The sequence below is a fragment of the Monodelphis domestica genome, chromosome 5, assembly GCF_027887165.1.
Source record: "Monodelphis domestica isolate mMonDom1 chromosome 5, mMonDom1.pri, whole genome shotgun sequence".
NCBI lineage: Eukaryota > Metazoa > Chordata > Mammalia > Didelphimorphia > Didelphidae > Monodelphis > Monodelphis domestica.
In genome coordinates this window covers 105,805,375-105,826,780 of record NC_077231.1, presented here as the reverse complement: position 1 = coordinate 105,826,780, position 21,406 = coordinate 105,805,375, and the positions used below count along the sequence as shown (strand labels likewise).

Genomic DNA, 21,406 nt, shown 5'->3' with positions numbered 1-21,406 from the left:
AGCATTTATGTAAAATGTTTGGCTCTTCCCTCATACCAGAGAAAAAGTCTGAATTTTTTCTTTTTCCTTTTGTGGGGTGTTTACAATATTTTATTATAAATTTGGATTAAGTATTTGCTCACAGACTATATATAGTTTCTAAACTTTTTCTGTGTCATCTGCTGGCCTTCAAAATTCCCATTTAATTTCTTATGCTGACCCAAGGTATGCCAAAACCATGAAGGGGAAAGTCTCAATATGGGAAGGATACGTGCATATGAATAGATGTTATTCTATATATAATTTTCATGTATTTATATGTCATTTATGTACATATATACACATACACATACATGATAGTAATTTGAAAAGATATGTTTTTAGGGATAGGAATGACATAGACTATGGGTATAAACCCAAGGCTTTTTCTTAGGCCTTCTAATCTTTTTTATGTCTACTCTTTCACTTGAATCCTTCAGTTCCCATAAGTTTAATTATCTCCATACAGATAACTCCTAGATCTATATATCCAATCCTAGTCCCTTTGCAGCTCCAAACCCCTATTGCTTACTGAATATTTCAAACCATATGTTCAATGAACATTGAGGACTTAAAATATTCAAAACACAACTCATCTTTTCCTAAAATAGACCCCTCTCCTGAACTTCTCTTTTTCTGTAAAGGGTACCAACCATCCTATCACCTATGCTTACAGTCTTTATGTCATTCTTGACTCCTCATTCAGTCTATACATCAAATCAGTTGCTAAATCTTATTTACACAAAATCACTCATATACATCCCCTTCTCTGCACTCACATAGCCACCATCCTAGTTCTGGTCTCCCATGGATTATTGTAAATTCCTCATAATTGATCTCCCTACCACAAGTCGAACACCATTTACATCCTTCACACATTTATAAAATGAATTTCTTAAAATTTTAAGTCTGGTCATGTCATACATCTCTTTAAAAAACTCAATGGCCTCATAGATTAAATATAAACTTCATTTTCTGGCATTTAAAGCCTTTCACAATCTGTTCCCTTACTACTTTTCCATTTTTTCTTATACATTACTCCTTTCCATGCACTCTGTGGTTCTACTATATTAGCCTATTTATAACTAGGTGACACTCTATCTTCTATCCCTGTGCTATCCCTTATGCCCAGAATCTTCTTTGTAATCTACACCCAGAATCCCTGGTTCAACCACACCAGCTGTGATGAGATATTTTTAAAAAAAGACAAAAACAGTTCCAACTTTTGACAAGTTTATATACTAACTGAGAAGACTATATAGAAATAAACAGGTATATACATAATAGAGAGAGAGAGAGAGAGAGAGAGAGAGAGAGAGAGAGAGAGAGAGAGAGGAAAAAAGAGAGAGAAGGAAAGTTACCTTTCAGGGAAAGGCTCAAGGGCCTAGGGATTAGGAATGCTACTGAAGAAAATGGTATTTGAGCTGAGTCTTGAGGGGGCATCAAAAGGTGTAGGTAAAGAGGAAGCACATGCTAGTCACAGGGAAAAGTCAGTACAAAAATATGGAGACAGAAGATGAAGTGTCCTGTTCTAGAAACAGCAATTAGGGCAGTCTCGCTGGATTATAGCATGCAGGAAGAAAAGTAAAGTGTGAGAAGGCTGGAAAAGTAGCAAGGTGGTAGGTGGTAAAGAGCCTTAAATTTCAGGAGTGGCTTTAAGGGGAATACAATGATTTATATTTTAGACATATTGGGTTTGAAATGCATATTGGAATCCAGTTCAAAATATTTAATATATAGCTGGAGATGCACAATTAGAGATCAGAACAAAAGATTAGGGCTAGAAATATAGTTCTGGAAGTCATCTGCCAAAAGATCATAATTGAACCAGAGAGGGGCTTCCAGGTAACCATGGCGGCAGTCTAAACGTGGTTTACATACTCTTCCCAGAACACACCAACAAGGACTACTCCAAAAGACCTTAAGAATCATTTTCAGAGGAGTGGAGGAGCTGTAAAGTGGGGTGCAGCATTGAAGGTACATGGGATTGGGGCTTTATACCACTCTATAAGAGGGTGAAAGGGCTTCCACACAAACACGGGATGATCCACCCTCCCCCACCCCCACCTACAGAGCCAGAACTAGGGCCAGCGCATGCCAAGACGATCGAGCAAGGGGCGCCTCTAGAGTGAGTAGGGGGAACATCTGTGTCCTTGGGAGCTGACTAGGACAACAGGGGACCCACCCCTGAAAGCAGCTAGGCAGAAAACCCCAACGTGCGAGAGAGCGCAGACCTCAGGTACCCAGAGCCAGTGTGCCCACGGGAGCCAGGGAGTAAGCGAGGAGGACCTCAGGAACGAGCAGGGGGCACTTCTGGGTCCTTGGGACTTGACTCAGACAACAGGGGACCCACTTCCAAAAGCAGCTAGACCAGAAAACCAGGCAGGCAAGAGAGCACAGACCTTGAGAGCCCCTGGGAAGGAGACACTGAGAAAAGCCACAAAGGACTGTGGAGAATTGAGAGCCTGCCTCTGCTCTTTAACTCCATACACAAAGAACTTGCCCAGATGACTCAGATTTCTGACTAAAGAGGGAACTGAGAACATCTGGGAAAATGGCTAATTGTGCACAGGAGCCTCGAAATCCCTCCAAAAAACTGAAAAAGAAAGCAGTGACCCTTGAAAATTTTTGTGGAGGAAAAACCCAGGCTACAGAAGAAATACTGGGTGAAACTCAAACAAAGGCAAAAAAAAAAGAATTTGTCCACAAGCCCTGGAAGAGTCTCAAATGGAGCTTATCATCAAAAAGATGGAAGCCCTCTGGAAAGAAAAAAACCTGAAGAAATCTTAGCTGAATGCCAATAGATTAAAGCAGACAATCAAAAGTTTATAACAGAAAACCAGGCCTTAAGGACCAGAATTGAGCAACAGGAAACCAATGATCTTGCAAAACAGCAAGAATTAATAAAGCAAAATCAAAAGACTGATACAATAGAAGAAAGTATAAAATATCTCACTGACAAGGTTACAGATCAGGAAAACAGAGGAAGGAGAGGAAATTTGAGAACCATTGGTCTACCTAAAAAGCCAGAAATAAGCAGGAACCTTGACACCATACTATAAGAGATCATCCAAGAACACTGACCTAAAGTTCTGGAACAAGGGAACAAAATTGACATTGAAAGAGTTCATAGAACACCCTTTACACTAAACCCCCCCTCAAAAAATAACTCCCAGAAATGTAATTGCCAAATTCAAGAGCTTTCAAGCTAAGGAGAGAATCCTGCAAGAAGTCAAAAAGAAACAATTCAGATACAAAGGAGCACCAATCAAGATCACACAAGACCTGGCAGCTTCAACACTAAAAGACCGCAAGGCCTGGAACACGATATTCAGAAAGGCAAGAGAACTGGGTCTTCAACCAAGAATGACCTATCCATCAAAACTGACTATATACTTCCAAGGGAAAGTATGGACATTCAACAAAATAGAAAATTTCCAAGTATTTGTAACCAAAAGATCAGAACTAACTGGAAAGTTTGAAATCCAAACACAAAGATAAAGAGAAACATGAAAAGGTAAATACGAAAGAGAGGGAAAAGGAGAAAACTACTTTTTTCTTTTTTTTATTCAAACTCTCTTCTTTAAGGGCTATAATTAGATCAAATTATATATATATATATAAATATGTGGGGAAAATGTTATTTGTAAGTCTCAAAAATGTTTTCATTATTATAGTTAATAAAAGAATCATTCATAGGAAAAGATTGGGACATTAAAGGCTATAAAATAATATGGGGGGGGAAGGTGAGGGGGAATCCATGATGGTACTAAGAGATACTTGAAGAAATAAAATAAAAAGAATAATCTTTGTCACACAAAGATACACATGGGAAGGGGAGGGGAAGAATACTCTTATAAGAGGGAAAGGAAGAGAGTGCTAATAGGTGATACCTGAATATTACTCTCAGTGAAATCAATTCTGAGAGGGAAGAACTTCTAGCCCCATTGGGATCTTGAAGTCTATCTTACATTACAGGGTAAGGAAGAAGGGAAAACTAAGGGGGAAAATGGGGGAGGGAGCTCAAAAAAAAAAGGGGAGGGAAGGAGAGGTAGGAGGGTACTTATAAAACCCTAAATAACAAGAAAGGAATAAAAAGAGAGGGGCCAGAAAGGGAAGCATATCAAGAGAGGGGAATAGGAGGACTGACTAAAAGTAAACCAAGGGGTAAAAAGGATATAGCACAAGAAGAAAGGTCAGAACTAGGAGAGGATATAAAAATGCTAGGGAATTCACAAGTGACAATCATAACTTTGAATGTGAATGGGATGAACTCACCCATAAAACATAGACAAATAGGAGAGTGGATTAGAATCCAGGATCCTACCATATATTGCCTACAAAAAACACCCATGAGGTGAGGAGATACTCACAAAGTCAGAATTAAAGGGTGGAGCAAGAGCTATTGGGCCTCAACTGACAGAAAGAAGGCAGGAGTTGCAATCATGATATCTGACAAAGCCAAAGTAAAAATATACCTGATTAAAAGGGGTATGGAAGGTAAATGCATCCTGATAAAAGGGAGTATAGATAATGAGGAAATATCACTAATCAACATCTATGCACCAAATGGTATAGCACCCAAATTTCTAAAGGAGAAACTAGTAGAATGGAGAGAGGAAATAGATAATAATAAAACTATACTAGTGGGAGACTGGAACATACCACTATCAAATTTAGATAAATCAAATGAAAAAATAAATAAGAAAGAGGTAAAAAAGGTGAACTAAATCTTAGAAAAATTAGAGTTAATAAATATATGGGGAAAAATAAATATGGACAAAAAGGAATACACCCTCTTTTCAGCAGCACATGGCGCATTCACAAAGACTGACCATATACTAGGTCATAAAAACATGGCATGCAACTGCAGAAAAGCAGAAATAATAAATGAAACCATTTCAGATCATAAGGCAATAAAAATAATAATCAGTAAAGGCACATTGAAAACTAATTGGAAATTAAACAATATGATACTCCAAAATCAACTAGTCAGAGAACAAATCATAGAAACAATTAATAATTTCATTGAAGAAAATGACAATGGTGATACATCCTTTCAAACTCTATGGGATGCAGCCAAAGCAGTACTCAGGGTAAATTTTATATCCTTGAGTTCATATATTAACAAATTAGGGAGGGCAGAGATCAATGAATTGGATATGCAAATCAAAAAACTTGAAAGCAAACAAATTAAAAATCCCCAGAAGAAAACCAAATTAGACGTCCTAAAAATTAAGGGAGAATTTAATAAAATTGAAAGTGATAAAACTGTTAAACTAATAAATAAGTCTAGAAGCTGGTATTTTGAGGAAAAAAACAAACAAAATAGACAAAATACTGGTCAATCTAATAAAAAAGAAGAAAGAAGAAAATCAAATTAACAGTATTAGGGATGGAAAAAGAGAAATTACCTCCAATGAAGAGGAAATTAAGGTAATCATTAAAAACTATTTTGCCCAACTATATGGCAATAAATATGCCAATCTAGGTGATATGGATGAATATTTACAAAAATATAAATTGCCTAGATTAACAGAAGACAAAATAGAATTTTTAATAATCCCATATCAGAAAAAGAAATCCAACAGGCCATCAAAGAACTCCCCAAGAAAAAATCCCCAGGGCCTGATGGATTCACAAGTGAATTCTATCAAACATTCAAAGAACAGCTAATCCCAATACTATACAAACTATTTGGCATAATAAGCAAAGAGGGAGTTCTACCAAATTCATTTTACAACACAAATATGGTACTGATCCCAAAGCCAGACAGGTCAAAAATGGAGAAAGAAAACGACAAATCAATCTCCTTAATGAACATAGATGCAAAAATCTTAAATAGGATACTGGCAAAAAGACTCCAGCAAATCATCACGAGGGTTATTCACTTTGATCAGGTGGGATTTATACCAGGAATGCAAGGAGGGTTCAACATCAGGAAAACCATCCACATAATTGACCATATCAACAAGCAAACCAACAAAAATCACATGATTATCTCAATAGACACAGAAAAAGCCTTTGACAGAATACAACACCCATTCCTATTGAAAACACTAGAAAGTATAGGAATAGAAGGATCTTTCCTAAAAATAATAAGCAGTATCTATCTAAAACCATCAGCCAACATCATCGGCAATGGGGATAAACTAGATGCATTCCCAATAAGATCAGGAATGAAACAAGGATACCCCTTATCACCTTTATTATTCAACATTATACTAGAAACACAAGCAGTAGCAATTAGAGAAGAAAAAGAAATCTAGGGTATTAAAATTGGCAATTAGGAGACCAAATTATCACTCTTTGCAGATGACATGATGGTCTACTTAACAAATCCTAGACAATCAACTAAAAAGCTAGTGGAAATAATCAACAACTTCAGCAAAGTTGCAGGATACAAAATAGGCCCACATAAGTCATCAGCATTTCTATATATCTCTAACACATCTGAGCAGCAGGAATTAGAAATAGAAATTCCATTTAAAATCACCTTAGACAATATAAAATATTTAGGAATCTATTTTCCAAGACAAAAACAGGAACTATATGAACACAATTACAAAACACTTTTCACACAACTAAAACTAGATTTGAGCAATTGGAAAAACATTAACTGCTCATGGGTAGGATGAGCCAATATAATAAAAATGACCATCCTACCCAAAGTTATCTACCTATTTAGTGCCACACCCATTGAACTTCCAAAAAACTTTTTTTACTGAACTAGAAAAAACTATAACAAAGTTCATTTGGAAGAACAAAAGATCAAGGATATCCAGGGTAATAATGAAAAAAAAAGTAAAGGAAGGCAGCCTTGCAGTCCCAGATCTCAAACTATATTATAAAGCAGTGGTCATCAAAACAATTTGGTACTGGCTAAGAGACAGAAAGGAGGATCAGTGGAATAGACTTGGAGTTAGTGACCTTAGCAAGACAGTCTATGATAAGCCCAGAGATCCCAGCTTTTAGGACCAAAATCCACTATTTAATAAAAACTACTGGGAAAACTGGAAGATGGTGTGGGAGAGATTAGGTTTGGATCAACATTTCATACCCTACACCAAGATAAACTCAGAATGGGTGAACGACTTGAATGTAAAGAAGGAAACAATAAGTAAATTATGTGAGCACAGAAGAGTACACATAACAGATCTTTGGCAAGGGGAAGATTTTAAAACCAAGCAAGATGTAGAAAGAGTCACAAAATGTAAAATAAATAATTTTGACTACATCAAATTAAAAAGGTTTTGTACAAACATAGCCAATGTAACTAAAATCAGTTGGGAAGCAACAAATTGGAAAATAATCTTCATAACAAAAGCCTTTGACAAAGTTTTAATTCCTCAAATTTACAAAGAGCTAAATCAATTGTACAAAACATCAAGCCATTCTCCAATTGAAAAATGGGCAAGGGACATGAATAGGCAGTTTTTAGTTAAAGAAATCAAAACTATTAATAAGCACATGAAGAAGTGTTCTAAATCTCTGATAATCAGAGAGATGCAAATCAAAACAACTCTGAGGTATCACCTTACACCTAGCAGATTGGCTAACATGACAGCTATGAAAAGTAATGAATGTTGGAGGGGATGTGGCAAAGTCGGGAAATTAATTCATTGCTGGTGGAGTTGTGAACTGATCCAACCATTCTGGGAGGGCAATTTGGAACTATGCCCAAAGGACGATAAAAGACTGTCTGCCCTTTGATCCAGCCATAGCACTGCTGGGTTTGTACCCCAAAGAGATAATAAGGAAAAAGACTTGTACAAGAATATTCATAGCTGTGCTCATTTGTGGTGACAAAAAACTGGAAAATGAGTGGATGCCCTTCAATTGGGGAATGGCTGAACAAATTATGGTATATGTTGGTGATGGAATACTGTTGTGCTCAAAGGAATAATAAAGTGGAGGGATTCCATGGGGACTGGAATAACCTCCAGGAAGTGATGCAGAGCGAGAGGAGCAGAACCAGGAAAACATTGTACACAGAGACTGATACACTGTGGTACAATCTAATGTAATGGACTTCTCCATTAGTGTCAATGCAATACCCCTGAACAACCTGCAGGGATCTAAGAGAAAAAACACTATCCACAAGCAGAGGACAAACTGTGGGAACAAACACACTGAAGAAAGGCAACTGCTTAAATACAGGGGCTGATGGGGATATGATTGGGGATGGAGACTCTAAATAAACATCCTAGCGCAAATACCAACAACATGGAAATGGGTTCAGAACAAGGACACATGTGATACCCAGTGGAATTGCATGTCAGTTATCATCAGCTATGGGAGGAGTGGCGGGAGGGGAGGGAGGAAAAGAAAATGATTTTTGTATTCAATGAATAATGTGTGAAACTGACCAAATAAAATAATGTTTAAATTTCAAAAAAAAAGAAAGGAAAAAAAATAGTTGAACCAGAGACCTAATGAGATCACCAAAAGGGATAATATTTAGGGAGAAGAGAGCCTAAGAGAGAACTGTGGGGATAATCACAGTTAGATGAAGCGATAAAGATGAAGATGCAATAAAGGGAACTGATAAGGAATGGTCAGACAGGTAGAAGTAAAACCAGCTGCCCTCCAGGCCTCTCCATTATGCCCCATGCTTCTTTATCCTGGAAGGTTTATTTGAATATTGGTGTTCACATCTGTGAAGTACCTTCTGGCCCATTAGTCCATCCCTCTGAGTAGATAGCTTTCTAATACTTCCATTAAAGGAGGGCATTTAGAACATCCACCTCTTCATTTCTCACCAGGCTAATTAGATTTCTACATTATGCTCCCCTACCAAGTACCTTCTTCTCCCAATACAATCTTTTTTAGGCTCCTTGTTAGAAGTAAGCTCCTCAAGAGCAAGGACTCTTGATTTACAGTTAGTTGTATTCTCAGAACTTACCACAGTACCTGGCACACAGGCCTTAATGTTTGTTGACTGACTCTGTTAACAGAAATTCAGAAAGAAAAGATTATTCAGTAAAGGGTGATTAACAATATAAAATGCTGCAGGGGATAAAGAAAGGTCACTATTGAGACAAGTTCATTAGACTTTACAATTTAGAAAATAATTTTGAAGAAAGCAGGTTCAGTTGAATGGATGAACCTGGAAACCAGATTGAAGTGGATTTGGAAAAGAGTAAGAGAACAGATAAAGTGGAGGAACAGGGTAGGACCCACTTTTTCAATGTCTATAGCAAAGAACAGAATGAGAGATGTAGGATAATAAGCTATTGAAATGATAGCATGAAGGAGGATTTTTTTTTGAGGATGAGAGATATATAGGAGTTAGAGGAGACACATCCTTAGATAAGGATAGATTGAAGATTTGGGTAAATGTGAGTATGACAATAGGGACAATCTGCTGAAGGTGGAAAAAAGAGTACTTGTATTAGAGTTGGCAAGAAAAAGGGCCTTCAACAGAGACTGAAGTGAAGGAGAAATAGTGGGAGATGATATCAGAAAGATGTGAGATGAAAAGGGAATAAGAAGAAAGTCTTCAAAGATGGCCTCAATATTTATAGTGTATGAGGTGGGAGAGGTAGTGGCTTGGAAGGCTTGGGGAGAAATGAAGTTTGGATCAGCTGCCATGATGAGTGGGACAGAGGATCAATTCATAAGTTGCCATCATTCATCATATATCTCCAAAAGATAAATGTTAAAAAGAAAAACCAAAATATCTTTTATATGATACCAAAGAACTAGAAACAAAGTAGATGCCCATCAGTAGGATATAGGCTAAACAAATTGTGGTACATGAATGCAATAAGATATTGCTGTATTGTAGTAATAGATAAAATACAACAAGTATGGTAAAGCATGGAAAGACTCACATTAACTGATTGACAGCGCTCTGAACAAAACCAGGAAAGCAATGACTACAATGTCAATGAAAAGAGCAAAAAAAATAGAATTTATGTACTTAATCAGTGCCATACCAATCAAACGTCCCATAAGCAATAAGAAAACAGAACTATCATCATTGCAGATGACATGATGGTTTACCCAGAGAACTCTGGAGAGCCATAAATAACAAACTAGTCATCACAATGAACAACTTTAGCAAAGCTGCTAAAATAAATACACACATATAATCTATAAAATATAGATAAAAAATAAACACACAAAATATCCATACACACACATATAATCTACAATATTCAGTAGGGAGAGATGGGAGGAATTCCATTAAAATAATTACATAAAGAATAAATACTTAGGAATCTCCCTGCCAAGTTATATACAGAAACTATATGAAAACAATTACAAAACACTCCATGCAAATAAATATAGATCTAAATACCTGAGAAAATATTGTTTATTGGTAGGATGAGCCAAATAACAATGCTATCTAAATTAATTTGCTTATTTAGTGCCATACCAACCAAACTACCAAAGAGTTACTTTACAGAGCTAGAAAAAATAATAATAAAATTAATCTGGAGGAACAAATGGTCAAGAATATAAAGGAAAATTATGAAAAATGGGAAGGAAGGATGCCTAGTAGTACCAGATCTCAAGTCATATTGCAAAGCTATAATCATAAAAATAATTTGGTTCTTGATAAAGCATTAAAGAAGCTAATCAGAGGAACAGATTAGGTATACAATATACAGAAAGAAATGACCACAGTAAACTACTATTTGATAAGACCACAGATCTCAGCTATTGGGGCAAGAATTCCCTCTTTTACAGAAATTACTAGGGAAAAGTAGCCTCACAGAAACTAGGTAATCCTTCTTCCTTCAAGACACAGCTCAAGGAACACCTTCTATATGTAACCTTTCCTAATCCTCACAAACCTCCTTAACTATCTTCTATTTAACTACCTTGTATTTACTTCCATTTATTCTATTAATATTATATGTATACACACACATACATACACACATATGTCTGTTTTGTCTCCCAACTAGAATTCAAGCTTCTTGAAAATAGTAATTATTTCATTCTTAGTACTTAGTACATACTTAGTACTTACTTAGTACATTCCAGCACCAGGGGGTTAGTAAATGCCCTTTGACTGGCAGATGGATACAGAATAAAATACAAACTACTTAGATGTGACACTGGCATGGTGTGATACTGTATCAGGAGTCAGGAAGACCTTAATGTAAATCTTGCTTAATATACTTACTAAATATGTAACCCTGGACAAATTACTTGACCTTGGTCTGTCTCAGTTTCCTCATATGTAAAATGAATGTAATGATAGTACTTATTTCCTAGGATTATTAGTAAGGATAAAATGAGATAATAATACTTGTAAAGTGCTTTGTAAATCTAAGAGCTCAGTAAATGCTACCAATTACTATCATTGTTATTATTTTTTTATTAAACTATCTTCCCAGTTTTATTTTCTAACACATTCCTACACAAATATTCCAGTCTGTCCAAACTAATTTACTCACTAAGCCTAGGAATATAACCCTACCTTTTCACAATTTAAAGCTTGCTATATACTCTTCTTGGAGTCTCCAGCTACTAAAATCCTTCAAGACCCATTTCAAATTCTACTCCTTATGTGAAGCTTTCTCTGACCAAGCCAAACAAAAATGATCTCTCCCTCCTCTTAACTCCTGTAACGACACTAATTCTGGATCCACAGCGTTGGAAGCAACTCAAAGATCACCTCATCAGCTTTAAGTAGAAAACACCCTTTACAGTTGAAATATAACATTATATCCTAAAAACTGGTAAATCAGGAAAAGAGATGTCATATAAGCAAGTGGTAACACAAAAAGTTTAACAGGGAACAAATTATCTTGAAGAAGGCTGCTACATACAAATCTTCCCAGCATATTTTGTTTATCAAACCCAGCTTGTCAACTATTAACTGATTTGTCTGTCTCAGAATTCATCATCAAAAATACACATGAAAAGTTATACCAAGTCTTGAGCACCCTAGGAAAATGTTGGTGCATCATCATATTATTCCTATATTATAAAAAGATATTACATTTAAATATACGTGTACACATACATATTTATATGTATATCATTATATATACATGTATATATGGTATGTGTACATATGCATATACATGTGTGTGTATACAGCAAGAAGTGATAGATCTTTTATGGCTGGAAGGACCATATACTTTACTCTTAGTTTTTCTAGGTTCAGCAGCAATTATAGACAATGTCTTGCCTTGTTCCCTGGGAACACAAGAACCTCTTTCATAGTCAACAATGAAACCTACTTGATTTTATGTTCCCTAGAGGAAGGGCCTGTTTAGGAAGTTCAAACAGGTCCTCAAATAAAGGATAATGCAGAGCAAATATGAAAGAGATTATTCTCCAATCATGTGCATGTGCAAACACACATACATGCATACACGCACACATACAATCATTTCCCAGGGCAGTGAGACTTATAGGCTGCAAACTCACCATCTGAGATGTCTGAAAACGTACTTGTCTGAGCATCAAGAGATCACTTGGTCCTTGTTACAACTCAGCTATTGGCCACTGGCGTAACCTTCTAACATGCCATTTCAACTCTATGTTTCTCTTTCCCCATCAATGAATTCTTCAGAGTCACTAAGATGTCAGGAAGATAAATAAGAGGCAAACCTTAATGCACCTTCAAAACATAGTCTGAGAGTTAACAGATAAAACTGAAGACGCTGAAATTTACTTTTAGAGTTTCTCTTTGTAGCCTCTGAGTTTTAAGCACCCACTTTTCCCTGGTGACCAGAACTCCCCACTATGGTATCCTAACAAGTAAAGAGCATTCTACCCTCTGGATCTTTCTCTATTCTCATCCCCCAACCAACTTCCTCCCTACCATCAGTTTTACTGATCCTGTGTCCTATAGTGAAGCTGCTACTCACATTTCTATAGTACTTTGTTATTTGCACAACATTGTATTTAAATTAGGTAGGTAGTACACAGATATACTTATCCAAGAACACACTTTAATGGGAGCAAGGAACTAAACTGAGGTTTCTTGATTCTTTTTACTATACTGAAATACTTTTCTTCTGATGACAATAGGTGACCTTAGTTTGAACCCTCTCACATATTTATTGACTGTCAAATCCTTCCCAATGCCTTGTGTCAGTCAGACTTCAATCTTTACTCCAAGACCTTCCCCAGAACCTTGTACCAGCACTGGATCTAGGCAGCCCATTTACCATAGCCACTGTCTTCATCATAGTGCCTTGCCAACACCTTGTGTGGATTTGCTCTCCTTCTGACTACCATCTTAGTCCCAGGTCTTCCTTTTACCCTACTCTAGCACCCAGCACCAATTCCAGATCCTACCTACCTGCTCCTTGTGTCGTTATCCTAAAGCCTTTTCAAGTGAATTCCAGAGGTCTTCCCTTGATCACAACATCCTCAATTACACTTCTTTGGCATTACATTGCCATCTCTTAACAAGACTATCCCTCACCATACCTACATTTGCTCCTGTCTACTATGAGAGAAGAGACCAGGAGCTTCTCAGCCTCACAGAACACATCACCACAACGTTGGACCTCAATGGAAGACATTGAACAACTTAATCACCAGCTTACCTTCTATGACTCTATTCAATCACTGATAATCTACCTAGACTTATTCTTCAATAGTTAACATTCTTTATACTTATATTCTATACTCTCTTCTTTCTTTTTAAACTCCCTTTATATTTTCTTCATTCCACTGATTCTGAACTCCTGGCTGCCAATGTATAAAATCTATTTCTCGTTTCCAACTGATCATTTCCTCAATTCTACCTCTTCAATCCTACTTTTTTCTATAATGTAATACTGCCCCCCCCTTCCACTATAAACCCTGGAATGTCTTGTCCTACGAAATGCATTTTCTCAATATTAATCTTCATCTTAATCTTCTTAATCTTAAATCTTTCCCTTTCTCACTCCTTCCATCTTCTGGTACACAATGAAATCTGATTATATGCAGTAATATTGGACTTTCACTCCCATTCCTGGCTCTGTTCCTGAATCTTGGATTTCCAAACCTGGCTCATCATGAAACTTCTGCCAATGCTTAAGGACTCCTTACCCTGGAACATCCAACAACCCCTGTGTCTTCTTCCTCATCCTGGAATATCCCTTGGTAAGGTCTACCCTTTCTATAATTGGTGAGTTCCCTCATGGAGCCTCCATTTTGTGAAGAGGCCCAAGCCAGTCTTTATTCCCCTCCTGGCCCAGTTTCTAGGATCTGGACTCAGAGTACCCTCCCCTCCCACACAAACCCCAATGATTTTCAGCTCCCTTTTGTGTATTGTCTTTCACTTTTAGTATGTAAGTTCCTTGAGGGGCTTGGACCATAATTTTTGCTTATGTTTGTATCCCCAGGGCTTGGCACATGTTATTGTTTAGTCCTATCCAAATCTGGGTGACTCCCATGGAATTCATATGGTAAGTACTTTATAAATCTTTATTTCTTTCTTCTCTACTTCCCCACACTCTAACTGCTCAGACTCCCTGGTTATGGTGGGAGAGTTGGAATACTTCTTGCTCCCAACTGCTACTTTCAGTCTCTACCTTAATCTCAACAACTTCTGTTCCTTTGATGTTCACACTGTCCATATGTGTCACCCAATCCAATCCTGGTGGACATTTTCAACCCTAAGTAAACTTCATTCCTCAATAAATTCAGTACCTGGTTCACAGTCTTTCACTTCATACTTTATATTGGTATATAGTTAGAGACCTCAATATATATATATTGATACTTCCTCTAATACCCTAACTTCTCAGTTCCTCAATCTATGCATTTTCAATGATTTCGTTTACTTTTCCTAGTTACACACAGAAATGGCTATACTCTTTATATTGCCAATGCTCACAAATATCATACTTCTCTATTTAAATACTCTGTAGTTACCTTATATGATCATAATCTTTTCATCTTTCATTATTCCTTTTTGTCCCTAACACTATTCCTCATCCTTACATCCAAACTTTCCTTTCATCCCTCTTTCATTCCAAGATCATTACTCCTTTACTGAGTGAGTGAGTTCAAGTCTACATTCAAATACCTTCTCCCCTTGACATTATTGCACAACCCCAGCCTTGGATTACTCCTATTATCTACCTTATTTACTTCTAAACATGTACTACTTAACAGAGATGGAGAAAAAAATCATGCTTGATTGGGTCCTCTAGAAATTTGTGTTACACAATATATGTGACCCACCTTTTGAAGCATAGAAATCCCAGTATGCACAGCAATGGATGTTCAGGAAAAACTCCAGAGGCTGTGCGTGCAGGAGATGATTGGTTGGGAATGGTGTGCAGAAAATTCTGGGAAGAAGACAAAGGAAGAGAAAGGCATGGAGTTTGAGAGGAACTAGCATGTTTTCCTTCCTGAGTGAGAGAAATTTGGGAGAGAAGATTTTTTTCTTCCACAGTACTTTCATCTGAAGTGCCTCTAAAGGTTGTGAAAACCAATGGCTTAAAAAGACACTACCATGGAATCATGGTTTATATGCACATGGGTGGGTCAACTTATCACTAACAACACAAATATGCACACCTGTTGCCACTTGGAGGGGAGTGTACCAATGAATTGTCCTTTCTAGTATCTAAACTGGGAAGCTTTTCCTGCTCCCTAGAGTCAGAAAGTCCCTATTGTACTTTCACTGACTATTTTGTTCATTCTTCCATACTTTCTATTCTAATTCATGCTTGTTGAGACACTGTAACTATTTTTAGCATGCTAGCTTTACTCACATGGTTGTTTAAGGAGCATTCAAAGTGGAAGGTTGGAGAAAACTACCAGACCAATGAAAAAATATTAGACGCTGCTAAAAAGAAGTCATTCAGATACCATGGAACTATAGTTAGGATGACACAGGATCTGGCTACATATAAACTGAAGGACCAAAAGGCATGGAATATGATATTCCAGAAAGCAAGGGAAGTATGCTTACAACCAAGAATCAACTACCCAGCAAAACTATTCTTATAGGGGAAAGTATGGTCATTTAATAAAATAGAAAACTTCCCAGCATTCATGAAGAAAAGACCAGACACGAATAGAAAATTTAATGCCCAAACACAGAACTCAAGAGAATAACCAAAAGGTAATTAAGAAAGGGGAAAAAACAAAAAGCAAAAACACCTTTTTTTAAAGAGACCCAATGAGTTAAAATGATATGTATCTCTACAAGAAAATAGGATATTAGTAACTCTTAAAATTATTATTATAACCTGGGTAGCTAGAAGTATTATACTTAGAGGGAAGTGATAAAGTATATAGGATAAAATGCCAAGACATAAATATGTGTATATATATATATAAAATTAGAGGTAAAAAAGAAAAGAGGTTAATACTAAGAGAAATGGGAAAAGAAACAAAAAGGGTAACTTTATATGTCATAAAGAAGCGCATGGCGGGAGTGGGGGAGAACACCAGTACACTGGAAAGGTAAGAAGTTAGAGACAGGAAATACTTAATTCTTTTGTGCATTGAAATTGACTCAAAGAGGGAAGAACAATCAAATCCATTGAGGCTGAGAATTGATTCATGACCTATAGAGAATTAGAAAGGAAACAAATGAACTGGTGGGGAGGAAAGCAATACAAGGGAGGAAGAGGGTGAGAGGGTAGTTTAAAAAGATTGTAAAGAAACAAGAGAGGAATAAGAAGGGGGAGAAAGGGAAGTAAAATAAGGGTGAAAATTAGAGGGACTAATTAAAAACAAAAATTTCCTTCTACTGGTGTAGAAGGAAATAGTGAAAGAAGAAAGGGCAGGACTAGGAGTAGAAATCATAATGTTGGGAAATACACAGCTGGTAATCATAACTCTGAATGTGAATGGAATGAACTCACCCAAAAAATGCAAGCAAATAGCAGAGAGGATTAGAAACCAAAACCCTACCATATGTTGTCTACAAGAAACATACATGAGGGAGGTAGACACACATGGAATAAAGGTAAGTAGACAGAGCAAAATCTATTGGGCATCAACTGAGAAAAAGAAGGCAGGAGTCACAATCATGATAGCTGACAAAGCCAAAGTAAAAATAGATCTAGTTAAAAGAGATAGGGAAAGTAATTAAATCCTGATAAAAGGCAGTATAGACAATGAAGAAATATCAGTACTCAACATGTATGCATCAAATGGCATAGCATCCAGATTTCTAAAGGAGAAACCATTAGAGATCAAGGATGAAATAGGTAGAGAAACCATACTAGTGGGAGACCTGAACCTTCTTCTATCCGAACTAGCTAAATCAAACCAAAAAATGAATAAGAAAGAGGTAAGAGTACTGAATAAAATCTTGGAAAAATTAGAGTTAGTAGATATGTGGAGAAAAAATTAATAGCAACAAAACGGAATATATCTTCTTTTCAGTAGCACATGGTACATACACAAAGATTGACCATGAACTAAGGCATAAAAACATTGCAAACAAGTTCAAAAAAGCAGAAATAATAAATGCAACCTTTTCAGATCACAATGCAATAAAAATAATAATTAGTAAAGGTACATAGAGAAGAAAATCAAAAATTAATTGGAAATTGAATAACATGATTCTCCAAAATCAGTTAGTTAGAGAACAATTCATAGAAACAATTACTTCACTGAAGAAAATAACAATGATGAGACATCCATTCAAAATCTATGGGATACAGCCAAAGCAGTACTTGGGGGGAAATTTATATCCTTGAGATCATATATTAACAAATTAGGGAGGGCAGGGGTCAATGAATTGGGCATACAAATTTAAAAAAACTAGAAAGTGAACAAATTAAAAATCATCAGATGAAGACTAAATTAGAGATCCTAAAATTAGAGGAGAAATTAATAAAATTGAAATAAAAAACTATTAATTTAATAAATAAGACAAGAAGCTGGTACTGTGAAAAAACAAATAAAATAGATAAAGTACTGGTCAATCTAATTTTAAAAAGGAAAGAAGAAAACTAAGTTAGCAGTATCAAAGATGAAAAGGGAGACCACCTCTAATGAAGAGGAAATTAAGGCTATCATTAAAATGTGTTATGCCCAATTGTATGGCAATAAATATGGCAATCTAGGTGAGAGGGATGAATAACTACAAAAATATAAATTGCCTAGATTAACAGAAGAAGAAATAGAATACCTAAATAACCCCATATCAGAAAAAGAAATTGAACAAGCTATCAAAGAACTCCTTAAGAAAAAATCCCCAGGACCAGATGGATTCACAAATGAACTCTATCAAACATTAAAAGAACAACTAATCCCAATATTATACAAAGTATTTGACAAAATAAGCAAAGAAGGAGTTCTACCAAATTCCTTTTATGACACAAATATGGTACTGATTCCAAAGCCAGGCAGGTCAAAAACAGAGAAAGAAAACTTTAGTCCAGTCTCCTTAATGAATATAGACACAAATATCTTAAATAGAATACTTTCAAAAAGGCTCCAACAAATGATCACGAGGGTTATTCATTATGATCAGTTGGGATTTATACCAGGAATCCAAAGATGGTTCAATATTAGGAAAATCATTCACATAATTGACCACATCAACAAGCAAACCAACAAAAATCACATGATTATCTCAATAAATGCAGAAAAAACCTTTGACAAAATACAACACTCATTCCTATTGAAAACATTAGAAAGTACAGGAATAGATGGGCCTTTCCTAAGATAATAAACAGTATCTATCTAAAACCATCAGCAAACATCATCTGCAATGGGGATAAACTAGAAGGTTTCCCAATAAGATCAGGAGTGAAACAAGGATGGCCATTATCACCTCTATTATTTAACATTGTACTAGAAACATTAGCTGTAGCAATTAGAGAAGAAAAAGAAATTGAAGGTATTAAAATAGACACTCTGTGGATGATATAATGGTCTACTTAAAGAATCCTAGAGAATCAACTAAAAAGCTAGTAGAAATAATCAACAACTTTAGCAAAGATGCAGGATACAAAATAAATCCATATAAGTCATCAGCATTTCTATATATTTCCAACACAACTGAGCAGCAAGAATTAGAAAGAGAAATTCCATTTAAAATTATCCTAGACAATATAAAATACTTAGGATATCTATCTGCCAAGATAAACACAGGAACTATATGAACACAACTACAAAACACTCTCCACACAATTAAAACTAGATCTAAATAATTGGAAAAACATTAATTGCTCATCTGTAGGATGAGCTAACATAATAAAAATTACAATCCTACACAAACTAATTTACTTATTTAGTGACGTACTCATCAAACTTACAAAAAACTTTTTTTACTGAATTTTTTTCAGAATTTACTGAATTAGAAAAATTAGAAAATTTTTATCATTAGATCATTAGATCTAAATCATTATAAGAATTAGAAAAAACTATAACAAAGTTCATTTGGAAGAACAAAAGATCAAGGATATCCAGGGTAATAATGAAAAAAAAGTGAAGGAAGGCGGCCTTGCAGTACTAGATCTCAAAATATACTATTAAGCAATGGGCATCAAAACAATATAGTACTGGCTAACAGAAAGAAAGTAGGATCAGTGGAATAGACTTGGGGTAAGTGATCTCAGCAAGACAGTCTATGATAAGCCCAAAGATCCCAGCTTTTGGGACCAAAATCCACTATTTGATAAAAACTACTGGGAAAATTGGAAGACAGTATGGGAGAGATTGGGTTTGGATCAACATCTCAGATCCTACACCAAGATAAACTCACAATGGGTGAATGACTTGTATATAAAGAAGGAAACTATAAGTAAATTGAGTGAACACAGAATAGTATACATGTCAGATATTTGGGAAAGGAAAGATTTTAAGACCAAGCAAGAGTAAGAAAAAAATTGTAAAATGTAAAATAAAATAATTTTGATTACATTAAATTAAAAAGGTTTTGTACAAACAAAATCAATGCAACCGAAATCAGAAGGGAAGCAACAAACTGGTGAAAAAATCTTCATAACAAAAAACTCTGACAAAGATCTAATTACTCAATTTTATAAAGAGCTAAATCAATTGTACAAAAATCAAGCCATTCTCCACTTCATAAATGGGCTAGGGACATGAATAGGCAATTTTCATTAAAAGAAATCAAAACTACTAGTAAGCACATGAAAAAGTGTTCTAAGTCTCTGATAATCAGAGAGATGCAAATCAAAACAACTCTGAGGTATCACCTCACACGTAGCAGACTGGCTAACAGGACAGCTATGGAAAGTAATGAATGCTGGAGGGGATGTGGCAAAGTTGGAATATTAATGCATTGCTGGTGGAGTTGTGAATTGATCAAAACATTCTAGAAGGCAATTTGGAACTATGCCCAAAGGGCAATAAAAGACTGCCTGCCCTTTGATCCAGCCATTGCACTGCTGGGTTTGTACCTCAACGAGATAATAAGGAAAAAAGACTTGTACAAGAATATTCATAGTTGCGTTCTTTGTGGTGGCAAAAAATTGGAAAATGAGGGGATGCCCTCCAATTGGGGAATGCTGAACAAATTGTGGTATATGTTGGTGATGGAATATTATTGTGCTCAAAGGAATAATAAATTGAAGGAATTCCATGTGAACTAGAATGACCTCCAAGAATTGATGCAGAGTGAGAGGAGCAGAACCAGAACATTATGTATGGACTTCTCCATTAGTGGGAATGCAGTGATTCTGAACAACCTGGAGGGATCTATGAAAAAGAACACTCTCCACAGTTGAAAAAATGTGGGAGTAGAAACACAGAAGAAAAACAACAGCTTGATCACATGGTTTGATGGAGATATGATTGGGGATGTAGACTCTAAATGATCATTCTAGTGCAAACATCAACAACATAGAAATAGCTTTTGATCAAGGACACATGTAAAACCCAGTGGAATTGTGCATCAGCTACAGGATGGGGCGGGGAGATGGGAGGGAAAGAATATAATTCTTGTAACCAAGGGAAAATGTTCTAAATTGATTAATTAAATAAAATTTTCAAAAAAAAATAAAAGTCAACTAACTGCTTAATTATAACACCTTTATATTACTTGGCTTGATTAAATACTTGAAGCATTCTTTTAAGGATTTGGAGCTTCTATCCTATGGGAAATACAGGTGGTAGATGATCTTTAAAAAAAAAAACAAAAACCCTTAACTTCCATCTTAGAATCAATACTATGTAAGGCATTTGCTGAGAAGGGGTAGTCAGAATTTTCACTTTTCATTTTATTTAATTTCTACAGAAATAATGAAGAAATTATACACCAATAAGGTTTTTATTCATAAAGGAAAGTTTATGCACTAATTCTACCTATATATGAGGGATGTTTTCTTTGTTGTCTATAAATGCAAACAAATAATTTTCCAACTTCTATAAATCTCCAATTTCATATCTCCACCTCTCAGACACCTCAAACTGGATGTCCAGTAAACATTTTCAATAAATATGTCTAAAACAGAATTAGTTATCTTTTACCTTAAAC

At 35.8% G+C, this 21,406-nt stretch overlaps 1 protein-coding gene across 8 annotated transcripts in view; it reads right to left on the bottom strand.

The window, feature by feature from the left end:
- Nucleotides 1-21,406, bottom strand: part of TMEM117 (transmembrane protein 117) — a 192,269-nt gene that overhangs the window by 87,704 nt on the left and 83,159 nt on the right. The window contains exons 2-3 of one of the 8 annotated variants that reach the window (XM_007503887.2): nt 15,175-15,281; nt 12,415-12,564 (exon numbers count right to left, since the gene is read on the bottom strand). The exons of 6 other annotated variants lie outside the window; for them this stretch is intronic. The gene's annotated coding sequence lies outside the window, so the exon portion shown is untranslated. The remainder of the gene's footprint in view (nt 1-12,414; nt 12,565-15,174; nt 15,282-21,406) is intronic. One more of the 8 variants, XM_007503888.2, reaches the window with a different exon arrangement.